Genomic DNA, 12,585 nt, shown 5'->3' with positions numbered 1-12,585 from the left:
CATCTCGGATGACAGTCGGGAAATGGAAAAATATATTGCAATAAACAAATGAGAATTTTTTTTCTCCGCTCTGATGGCAATTGCTGTTAACGTTAACGTTAATCTAACTAATATAAAATAAAACGACATTGTTTTGTACGACAATAGCTTTAGAATAGAAAATCAAATTCACTCACTGTACTGTGCTGTAATTGCTGAAAAGTCTGTCATGCTGTGGCCATTTGTAGTCAATTCATTCAATTGTATAATGTTTTGCTTTTTTTTTTCTTTCTTTTTTTGGACACTCTAACACAACACAAGATTTTTGGCGTTGAACAAGAATTGGAGAAATATTGTTGAATTGTTAACGTTAAAGTTTTGCAGTCCTCCGCATTAAAAAGATATAAATTAAAATTTTAAAACATTTATCAAACCGAAAAAGAAGAAGACATTTTGCAGGATAGCATATGTAAAGACTTGCTAAACAAGTCTCTTTAATATTTTATTGTTGCAACATAAGCTTTAAATTATTCTTCAATGTTTGTTAAATAATTTTGCTTAATATTTCACTTACAATGTAAACTGGCCTGCATACCAGGATTGTTATTCTACTTGTGTAAGATAAAATTATGGGCAAAAGAAGAGCATTGATGCAAGCATGGCATTCGCATTTACTAAAAGGGCCTATGAGCAATGTTTCTCTTCCTTTGTCAGTAGATTGCCTTTAAAGCTAAGCAGGATGCACCAGCAATCACACCCCCTTTTGTAGCTATATCTTTTATATAGTTTTGTTTTACATGAATATAATTTCTAGTAGATGGACATGGAAGTTATCGTAAACTAGAAGTGCAAGCAAAAATTATGTTAACGATGCTATAGTGTCTAACTAAATGAAATCCGACATTCAACCTATGAGGGCGTTTTGTTTTTTGCAACCATCATTGAAGCTTAAATTTGCTCTGGCTTATCATTCCATCAGCAATGAAAATGTGAATTTCTTTGAAAGCTCGCAAAAAGGTATCTCCTCAATTCAAAGACGTTCATGGCTTTTCGATAAGAGTCGCAAAGTCGGAAGGACCTTGAAGAAAACATATAAAATACTGACAATTTATTTTTAGTTCTATTCACATTTTTCTTAGAAAACAGGAAAATAGCTAGAAAAAGTAAGAAATCATTGCACACAAAAAGTATTGACGTAAAACTTGGAAGAGATAGTTCTTAGTACTATGTGAAATTATTTAGAGACATTCCCTTGACTCATCCATACTGCATTTTTATACTCTTCACCGAAGTGGTATATTCATTTTATCAAAACGTTTGCAACGCCCAGAAAGCAGTCTCAGAGACCTCACAAAGTGTATGTATACCTGACTGTCCGTTTGAATAATGTCTGTTGTAAACATTCTCTTGGTCGAAAAAATGAAGCTACCTCAAAATAGAAGCATTGAAAGTTTTTGCGCGCAGGTCGACATTGACAAAGGGTTGCTAGGCAATCATGGAGGTGTCCATGCGTGAATATTTAGAATTCTGAAAACTCAATCGCTTTTGCTATCGGCAGAGTGATACCCCCTCCCATCCGTTTTTGAAATCTTTATTTGCGCGATTAGCGCCAGTAATAACGGGTCTGCTTCTCTTTTGTTTGTTTATTTATGCGTTTTTTACACATGTTCCATTCCGTTTATCTTGTTCTTGCACTCATCTCCGAAGAATGAGAGGTATATTCGTTCTCTCAAAACGTTTGCAACGCCCAGAGAGAAGCTTCAAAAACTCCATGATGTATATATACTCGTAACTTGTTTCAAATGATGATTACACTTAAATATCTCCGTCAGTCCTTCTTACTGTCTGCGGAACTTTCTAGTATTTGTGGTAAACATTCTCTCATTAGCGAAAATGAAGATATCGCTTACGAATTTGCAAAAGAATTTAGAATTGATCTTAACTTTTCAGAGCACACGTTACAACGCCCATGCGCCCATGCGGAAAAAACTTTTACATTGAAAATAGAAAAAATCAACCGCTCCCTTTCCATATTACAGAGAATGAAAATTTAGTGTTTTGGTTGTCCATTTTAGGAGCACGCTGATGGGTATAAAAGATTCGGGTATGACCGAATATAATTTTCTTACTTGTTCACTTTGAACTTTGATTCTTCCAATTCGTGTAAATTTCTTGGTTACTTTCAGGAATGAATAGCAATACCAAAGGATGTGAAAAAATAAACGAATGACAAATACATGGCCACGTCGCCACTTCCCCCTTCCCCACCCCTTCATCAATCATTGATGGATACATATAACCATAAGATTTTATATTCAATCTTCGTTATCATGATAAAAAAAAAAAACCATTTTAAGGCCATTTTTAAAGAATCATTTGATTGTGAAAATACTTGGAAATAGTCTTTCACACTAAACGAAAATTAACGGACCATAAACGCTAAACAAAAAAAATTAAAAACAAAAAAAAATAAATAGAAACCTTAGTACGATTAAATTAAATGAAAACCAAATTTGAATGGCACACAGACAGATAATAGAAAAAAAAGCGATAAAATAGTTTAAAGCGGCTATTAAACAGGCAAAGCATAGCCCACACTTATTCACTCATTTACACCACTTACCGCGGAAATTTAACACAACTTAATGTAAGCCATTTAGCAATCTTTTTAACGGGTTTCTTAAACAAGTCCGACACAATTTCAGAGATGTTTGCACAATTTGAAATTCTCTGCTAAAAAGTCTTGCTTCGCATATTGTGTGTGCGTTTGACCTTAGTAAGAGTTAAATGTTTATAGTTTTTATTATTTAGATATGTTTGCGTTAAATTTCTGAGATTAATGTTTAACTTAGATCTATAGATACATATACGAAAAGTACAGCATTTTGATGTGAAGATGGTAGCAGCCGCGCGAGTACCTCATAAATGCCTCTGTTGCGCTCTTTATTCTACGCGGGATGTACGATGAAACTTTACCGCTACAATCATGCACAGATCTGAAGAATTAAAGAAAAGCACTTTACAATTTATTATGCTTTTTGCTTAGTTTCAAATTAAAGTTTCTTTAGTATTGAGTGAAACACAGTAACGAAGTTATACTACACTTGGGTAATCATACTATCAAAGATATGTTCATTAAAAATCGTGAATTTTCACAAGTAGATGCGCATTTCAAATAATTTCAGATGATTGAGAAGAAAGTTATAAAGACTTCAAGCCATCTTAAGTCAATGCTTCTTATTGTTATTTTTGAAGTTCAATTGATTCGGAAAGAATTTCAAAATTCCACGAAAAGAAAATGAGTAGTAACTGCTTAAATGGGTAGGCATGGCTAATTGGATTCAGTTGCTTGAAATACTGGTACATTTCGGGTTTTGTTACAAACCGTACAACATAGTTAATAAAGCCCCTTTTTTGTAGTTATGAGCAGAAAAAAACCGAATTGTTGTTGCTTATATGTGTGATATCATAAACTATGCAAAATATTGCACCATCTACCATGGTTTTATATTGGATAAGAGTTTCTGTAGTTCATCATTTATTAGTGTAGACATGTATGTTCCTTTCATATTTTTATCTTCCTTTCTCTTTCTTATTATGTGCTAATTGATGATGTATGAGTTGAATTGTTGGATTCATCTGTACGCACGTATATGGATGGGTTAACGCAGACGTCTGGTTTGCTCTACTGACTGAATAACTGAGTAAGGCTTTTTTATATCGTACCTAAGAGATGTTTACGTTATCTGGAGCATGATGATGTGCGCCTGTCTTTTCTTTATGAGTAAATTTTTAATTATATTTTGGCTTTGTTGTTTGCTTTTTATGTGAGCATCTCAAGTGTTTCGCTTCAATTTTCTGCATATTTTACGGTTTTCGTTTTTTCCCCCTTTCTTTTATGTTAACGTATCTCGTCGTTGTTTTTTTACTTCAATTGCTTTAAAACAACAGCCTTAGTCTTGGACATTGTAAACATTTTTTACGTTTCGTTAGTGAACATCTGTGTGCGTGTGTGTGTATATGTGTGTGCATGTCTACGTACGATTCATATAATAAAATAAAAGACCTGCAAATGCACATACGCGTGCATGCATGTATTTTGTTAGACGTGCTCTTGAATGTGTTATTGAGAAAAGGAAAGAAAAGACGTGCCGCTCTTCAAGTGGAAAATCGACTGTTGTCAAGCGCACCTTTCTGCTGCTTTCTTAATTTTTACACCCGTCAGCGACAGCTAAAACTATAGTGACTTTGTAATGCCGTTATTTTTGAAACAACCCGAGACATTCTCCACGGTCACTGTAGATTAAATAGTACGATTCTAAATTGTCTTAACTCTTTGTTTGTCTCTGATACAAAACTTGCAAGTCGTCAAGGGTTTCTATAAAGAAAACTGAGACTTAATGCATGTGCAAATGTTATAAGAGTCCGCGGAATACCTTTGAAAATTAGCATGATTCGCTACGAACATGTTTACAAATAATCTAAACAAATCAAGACCTTCTCGTCAGGCAAGAACGAATATTAAATACCCTAAGTCGCATTAACTTATAAAATTTTTCCTACATCTTCGGTATGAAAAGTCAAAAATTTCAACTTATAGATTTACTATCAATAAGAACTCGTATGCGAGGAATGATCTGAAAACCTAATTCGCTTATTCTGCACTTACTGTAGTAAATTTTAAACACCGTCGTCTTATTATCAGTTTTTCTTAAAAAAAACTAAAAACTAGATATTGCTGCCATACGAGGGTTTATTTTTGGAAGGTGGTTTACATGGGTATAGATGATATATTTAAAAATTGATTTAACCCCTCTTCGACACATGGAAACATGTACTACAGCTGATAAAGGACATAAAAGTCGAAATAATTTTGAAATACGAAGAATTTTGTAGAGCAGAGAAGGATTCGAAAATTTTTTGAGAAATTACAAAAACTGAAATTTATAGGCCATCTGCACGTGGCCTTGACAGTCAAGAAATTTTTTTAGCTGTTTCGTGATTATTTGGACTCGTAACTTGTTTCTTTTTTCCATGATAAATATCCTGCTTTCATTAATGGAAATCCTTCTTATATTACAAATAGATTCCCATTGCGGTTTTTCTGTCTTTTTCAGAATATTTGGACTCATTTTCGCATTTTCGTTGTCCACTTTCAGTTAGAGACCAACGACATAACCATAAACCCTTTATTTACTACAACCGAAGCAATAGCATATTTATTTATACCGCAGACTTTTTATTATGCTATCTATGTATACAAGTGTATATGAATATATGAGTTGGTTGATTAGAAAAACCACACAATTTTATAAATCACCGATAATTTATATATATATAAATTAAATATATGATGACGTGATTTATTATCGAATAACACATTATTTACATGTGCGAATAAAAAAAATGATCATCGCTCGATGGTCGAAGTTAATTGATATGAAGTAAAAAAGAAAATTAAAAATAAAATTGAATATGGAAAAGTTACCGATAAATAATAAAATAAAAAAAAATAAAAAACTTATTCAAAGGAAAGTAGTAAAAGTAGTCTTGCTTTCTTTTATTATAAGACCAATTATTCAGCAAATGTCCTCTGTTCATGTGACACTGTGACTGTAAGAATAGAGAGAGGAAAGATAAAGAAAGATATAGGGAGGCGATGGCCGTAGCGTAATGCGTCTGTGCCCAAGCGGTAAGTGCTATGCTTTTACCGACTAAAGCATTCACTATAACTATGACCAAAGCGAACTGCATTGCATTGAGATTTGAACCCACGAACGTACACATTGTAGGCCCGAGGCTTACCTACTCGGCTAATCATGCGGAAAGGAATGTAATGAAAGTAGTAGTAGTAGTAGTAGCAGTATTAAGAATAAAACAGGTTGTAAAGTTATTGCTGGGCTAAGCCGACCCCCTATTTCCCTTTAACTCTTGAACAACTCTTTTATGTCTGCAGACCTAAAAAGTAAAACGATGTGATCCAAACTAAGTAAAGTGAATTTATTTTCAAAGGCCTTATTTTCGTCATAAAATACGAAAAATAATACTTTGTTGCCAAAGCTTACTTATATTTTGGAAATGATCAGAAAAATGAGTTCATAGAATCCTTGCTTATCATAGTAAACATTTATATCAAATCTTTCTTTTGTGGATCAATTTACATCACAAAAAAAAAAATTAGATTTGGTTTTCCTGTGAAGACTCATGTTTTTTTTAAGAACGTTTAAGTAGGAAGACGAGCAAAATATTGTGCCGATTTTAGTATTCAATATGCGATTTGCCAAATTTTTCGTGACATTATTAAAAGTGAAAAATTTCGTTTTTATATAACAATTTGTTTAAAATGCTGCCCGCAAAACTGATCCAATTCAGTTCTATCTCAATACCGTTGGCTATTTGATAAAAACATGTTCGCGTAACAAAATTTTTCAGATTATTTTGATATTTGTTGTTTTTGGTTTGAAGGCAAGAATACAAGGTCAGGACTCAGGCAGACAGGTGGCTAAATGAAGGGAAAGATAATTTGGAGAGACATGCGTAAATCGGTTAAGAAGAAACTAGTCCTGAATCAAAATAAAGTATTTCTGAACCAATTGGAATGAGAGCGAATCAGCCGCTCTCGGATACTTTGAGTTTTGAATCATGCATTAGCACAAATTTCACTCTCAAAGGTCGGTTAATATTTTTAAATATCAACCACAATATTCACCACCACAATTCACCTTCGCCTACGCATGCTTCTGGGAATAAAGAGGTGATCAGCTGCATACTGCCATATAAATAATGTTGGCTTGGTTAAATAAGAAAGGTGTAGAAAGCCATTGATGATAATGTAAAAACTTTTCTTTCAAATGTGGATATTCTAGCAAAGCCTTTAGGCACTTCTTTCACATAATACACATCTGATTGTCGATTCACGTTGAAATACTTAAACATAGGTTTAATATTTCTTTTAATAAAAATATTTAAATTTTTATTAATTAAGTTTGTTATAACAAAAAAAAAAAAAAATTAAATAAAACAAGGTTTGATTAGTTAACAATGGCGATTACGTTGTTCTATCTTGTTACAATTTACCCAAATGCACTCTTTCGGGTAACTGTTAACATAAAGATTAGTTGGAAAAAGACGACTACGCTTTCAATAAAAATTCACCAGAATTTGAAATACAGAATATAAAGTTCAAAGAAGATGAGTTCAAGCATAATATTACTAATGTTTGCCATAGACCAACTACGTCAATTCGCTAACGAATCATGCGCTTCTTTTTATTATATTTCAATTTTAGATAGTGGAAATCAATATACCAATTAGTTCGGTCGGAAAATAAAATAAAATAAATAATAAAAAAAAAATAAAATTGTACGTACGAAAACTGCTTGTGCCAAGTATAAGTTATTTGCATTTAACAAAGGTAATTTAATCATTTATGAATGTAGGAGAAATGCCACATATGATGGTAAGGATAAATGGTAAATTTTTTATTGGTTTTTCATTTTATTTATTGTTGCATTTATTTATACATGAAATTGAGCTACAATGAAATTTAATAACATTATTACCCCAGATTAAAGCGTATAAATATTTTCATTTAATAACATAAGTTAACATATATGTATATGTACTTCATGTGTAAATTAAATGTGTACTTATATATATGTATATAAATTACTTTTTTACAGAGCTCTCTTAGTGATGCAAAGATGATTTCCAAAAAGGCCGATCAAAATGAGTTGATTTAGCTTTCTGCTGAGAATTCGAAGAGCTAGATAAATACGAAAAGATTTTTGACCAAACAGGGTTCGTCTGATTCATCTAATACATGTAAAGTATATAAGAAAAAGTAATAATACCTTTATTATAAGAGTTAAATTTATTAGACTAATGTTTATTGTAAATTAATTCAAATTCACGCTTGGCTATATACAAAGAATTAGTACAAGTAACCGAAAACGGTTTAAAGACTGCACGACTTTACAACTTGACTCGACGACTTCTACTTAACGACTGTGCACTATTCCAACTTGACTCGAGAACTTCCGCTACACGACTGACTCTTATTTCTCGTGACTCGTGTTTCTCTGCAACGTTACTTCGTTCTTTTGACTCTTCGCTATCAGCTCTGTGCCGGTTGCTTCTCATCTAGGCATCTGCACTTTACATACATGCCTACGTGTATTCATTACCATATTTTAGATGTTTTGAGGAAATTAAATGTCCCCTTACGTTAATGAAAATATTGAAATAACTTCGAAGGTGCATAAAGAAGCAGATATTTACACCTAAATTATTAATTATGACATACATCATCTTAAAAGGTTATATAATCAAAGACCAGATCTTTAATCAGTTTCAAGTCTTCCACATGTAATAACTTTTCAACTTTGCTTCTTATGTGCGTTTAAATATTTCCAATTTATTATATTTCTTACTCAGCTCTATTTTGCTCACTAAGATTGCATCTTGTGCTAAGGCTACACTTTCAAGAGGGTTACGTGAATTTTAAAAACGAGTTTTGTTTAATGCGGAAATCTTTCTTTAGAAGTTATCTCTGGAAATTTTCAATAATTTTAGGGAACAATTATTGAGTCATAAAACTCATTTCTTCGCCAATTAGCTGGCGTGGAAACCAAACGCCCCCGATTTCTTAAATAATGGTAAAAATTTTCGAGAAATGTACAAGACTTTGTCCATTCTCTTTTCCTCTCCCCGGTCTTCAGCAAGGACTTTCTGTGCGCAGCAGAAAATATGCGAATGACAGCATTTTCTGTGACTAGTTCGCTTTCACTACGAGATGAGGCAGCATTGGAATACATATCAAATGCTATATGGTGAATGGGAAACTAAATCGTGCTCTCAGAAGAGAAAAGGTTGGAGTGAAGAACAGCCCTTACCCTTTGTTAGTGCCAATGTAGAAGAATCGGCAACGCTTGACGTTTTGAGAATATAATACGATGTTCTTTCGAAATGTTGAAAGACGCACTCAAGCTCCTAAATTTTTAAAGTCAAGCCAAAAATACTTCACTTTATTTGATATCGGTACCACTTAAATCGCTTATATTCGGATAAGATTAAAGTATATATTCAATAGATGGATGGTATCCTCCAAATCTTGAACGAGAAAAAAAGCTTAAATCAGCAGGTTGGTAAAGCTGCTGCTATTGTTTCGCAAACGGGGCATTTTAAATCATTTCCCAAATAAGGTTTGAAAAGTTAAGTGTGTCTGCGCAGCCAAGTTTTTAATGAAAATTTTCATTTTTTCCACCATTCCCAAGTTGATTAACCTTAACCTAACATTAGCGAGTGTAAATCAAACTTGTTGCTTAATTTTAGAATTTTTTTCATTAACAAAGACGGGAATATTTTGCGTTACAATCTTATGAAACAATTTAATAGATTATGTGCTTTAAATGACTCAGCTTCAAGTACATATAGGTTCTCTTTTATTTCTTTCGTCATTTCTTTGTCCATGCAGTCTATTAAAGGCTTAACAATGAAATATTTTTTTTTAATTTTTATTCACCCCTCATAACGCAGTTTTTCATTTACTTTAATATTTCCAATTCCATTATTGCATTTAGTTATCCTCCATATTTATTCTCTCATATGTTATCCATTTATTATTCATAACCTTTGTGACATCATTTATATTGTATTTATATATAAAGTTCTCTGTTTACCCTAACCAGTTTAATTTAGATCTCATGTGGAGGCCAATAAACTTAAATAATAAAAAAAAATGAGAGAAAAAAAAAAAACACAGAAAAATTAATTGTCGCTAGCAAATGTCAAATTGTAATTGCTTTTGTTTGATAAGCCTGAGCGTTAATTAAATTGAGAATGGAGCCATAACTTAGTTTTATCATAATTTTTTAATTCTTACGCATTATACATGAAAACAAAAAACAAAGGGCAAGTGTGAAGGCGATACTCTTTGAATAATGAATGATAGAATTCAATGTGCAAAGCCTTTATAAACTTTTAGAATTTTTTATTAAAATTTCATGTAAAACACATATACATATACATAAAATATACATAATATACATAAAATATCCGTAACGTTATACAATTTTTATTTATTTTTATATCGTGCAGCACTTGTTCCCGTCTTCAATTTATAGTTCGCATGTTTTGAGATTCTTTGACGGAATTCGGTACACTGACAAGTTTTGATCGATAATGCGCTAGAAGGGATCTCGTTTACCACCACTCCATATATTTCTGGCTTCCTAAAATCGCTAAGACATAGGATATTGACGTACAAAATTGATTTCCTCCTCATATAATCGTAAACTTCTTCCTCATACAAAGTATTCGTTGGAGACATGCGGAGGTAGATAAATCTTTGACCAGTAAGGGCATAGGAATCTGTTTTTTCATCTCTTTATTCATTGAAAGATGAAAGTTTGGGAATCTAATGATAAGGTTGTCTTTTTTGCCATCGTCGTAAACAATTATAACAAGCTGAAGAAATCATCCGCCATTAGGAAGCGGCCACATGATGAGTTTAACTTTTTTACTCAGAATCATTTATTTGTATAAAAGTTTCCAACTGTCATCTGCAGTTTAGGAAAACACGATTTCATATACCGTATATCAATTGCGTCTTTTAGTCTGTGCTTCAGCTTGCATATGAATGTCGTGCGATGTTTTCATTGCTCGTTATGAAAAAAAAATTTTTTGGTTTATCTAGCAATGTCTTTGTTTTATTTTGTTAATTTCGGTACGTTACCTATTTTCTTTTCGTAGGGCAAATATCCATCATATGTATTTCCAAAATTCATCTATGACTTTAACTTAAGAATATTCGCAATTAGTGCTGAAGCACTGCTGTAAAATATCCGATAACGAATGGCTTACTCGATGGACGTAGCTAAGCTTCATATTCTATCGGTCAAGGACAACAAGGAGAAAAATTGTATTCCCTTCCATAGCAAATTAAAAGTATATTTTTCCATATAGTTTCCGCACAGAATTGTAATAAAATATCCCTAAACCTTGGAGAATACACAAGTTGGAAGTTGTCAATCTACACTGAAAGTTGTGGTGATCAGGAATGTAACATATTCTTCATAACATGAGAGAAACTTTTATTTTAAAAACAAGCAGAAACATTATAAACTGGCAAGCGCCACAATCCAACACCGTACACACGGTTCCCTTAAATAATTCTCTACATATGTGCGTGATAAAGTAGCAAAAATCGTGCTTAGTTTCTGTAAAAAAGCGTATTTTAATGGAAATTCTATTACTGGGGAGGATCTTGAAAGTTGACCAAAATAGTTTAAATTTGATGCAATTAATAATAACGCGAAAATGCTTTTATTATTTAACAAATTAAATCCTATTGTTATGTAAATGCTATGTAATAAACTAACTACAACATTTTGACCCCTTTAGCATATTTTTATTTTCCCTAAGAACAATTGTATGGAAAGGGATTGAAAAAATTGGGGCATCTGATTCAAATTTTTCACATTCGTTTGGTATGCCGACATACTATGTCGCAACAATTTTTGCCAAGAAATTTTAAAAACTGGAATTTTTTTGTATGTACCCTTTCAATAGGATACGACTTCGTCCCAAAACATGTCAGCATAGCAAAAATCCTTCAAAGATTGCGGCCTATATGTCTAATACAAAAATACATGGGCATCAGACAGAGAGACGGACGCACAAATTTAAATCGATGGATCTAACGGACGGTCCTTGCTGCATTTCGTGGTCTTTGGTTTGTAAACCTTGGTGTGTGTCATTGTCAATGTTTTCTTCATTATTCTAAATGCATCTGAACAAGCAATTTAATGTTTTTTAAGAGGAATTTAAGAGAAACTCTTTATTTAATAAATTAACTCGGTTTGAAAATTTGCCGACAACAATTTCCAACAATAATTGCTGGGGACGCCGTAATTTACAAAAGCATAAATTTCTATCAAATGTTGATGACAGTTTTGGTGCTATCTAAAGCATGCATTGAGAAATGTCCTCAACTTTTTCAACAAATGGTATGTAAGTATTTTCGTGTATTACGAACGAGATGATATCAGCTCTCAGTAGAGGGTAAATAAAATTTTATTCCATCGGGATTCGAAGCTGCTGTGTATTTAGCTGCTTCGAATGCTCTTTTGTACCCTAACTAAACTTCATCGAAAAGTGTCATCTTTATGCCTTTTTTTGTATAGGTTAGCCATGTATCCTTACAACTTGTTATTGTTTATCTTCAGCATTGCATTTTTTGTATTGTATCTCTCTACACGTTTACTACTTTTATTAATTTTAAATTAGAATCGAAATCAAAACAAAATAAAGAGGAAAAAGAATATTAGAAGAACTGGTTGAAAAGCATGAAATACTTAACCATAGATTGATGGGATTAAAGCACATTCTCCTACACATTTAGACTTTACTTGAAGGAATGATTTAAGCTAGTTTAAAATGATTATGTTGACATTAGTTTAATTGCGTGTGTGTGTGTGCGTGTGTGTGTGTGTTTATGTGTGGATGGCATTATTTGAACATAATAATTAAGTTATAAGAGCGGATGTAAGTAAGTAAAAATGTTCTTGTGCAGAGCCCACACAAAAGCAGCAACATTGACAGAAA

Source organism: Glossina fuscipes, unplaced genomic scaffold (assembly GCF_014805625.2).
Source record: "Glossina fuscipes isolate IAEA_lab_2018 unplaced genomic scaffold, Yale_Gfus_2 2, whole genome shotgun sequence".
Lineage (NCBI taxonomy): Eukaryota > Metazoa > Arthropoda > Insecta > Diptera > Glossinidae > Glossina > Glossina fuscipes.
This window is presented reverse-complemented; position numbering follows the sequence as displayed.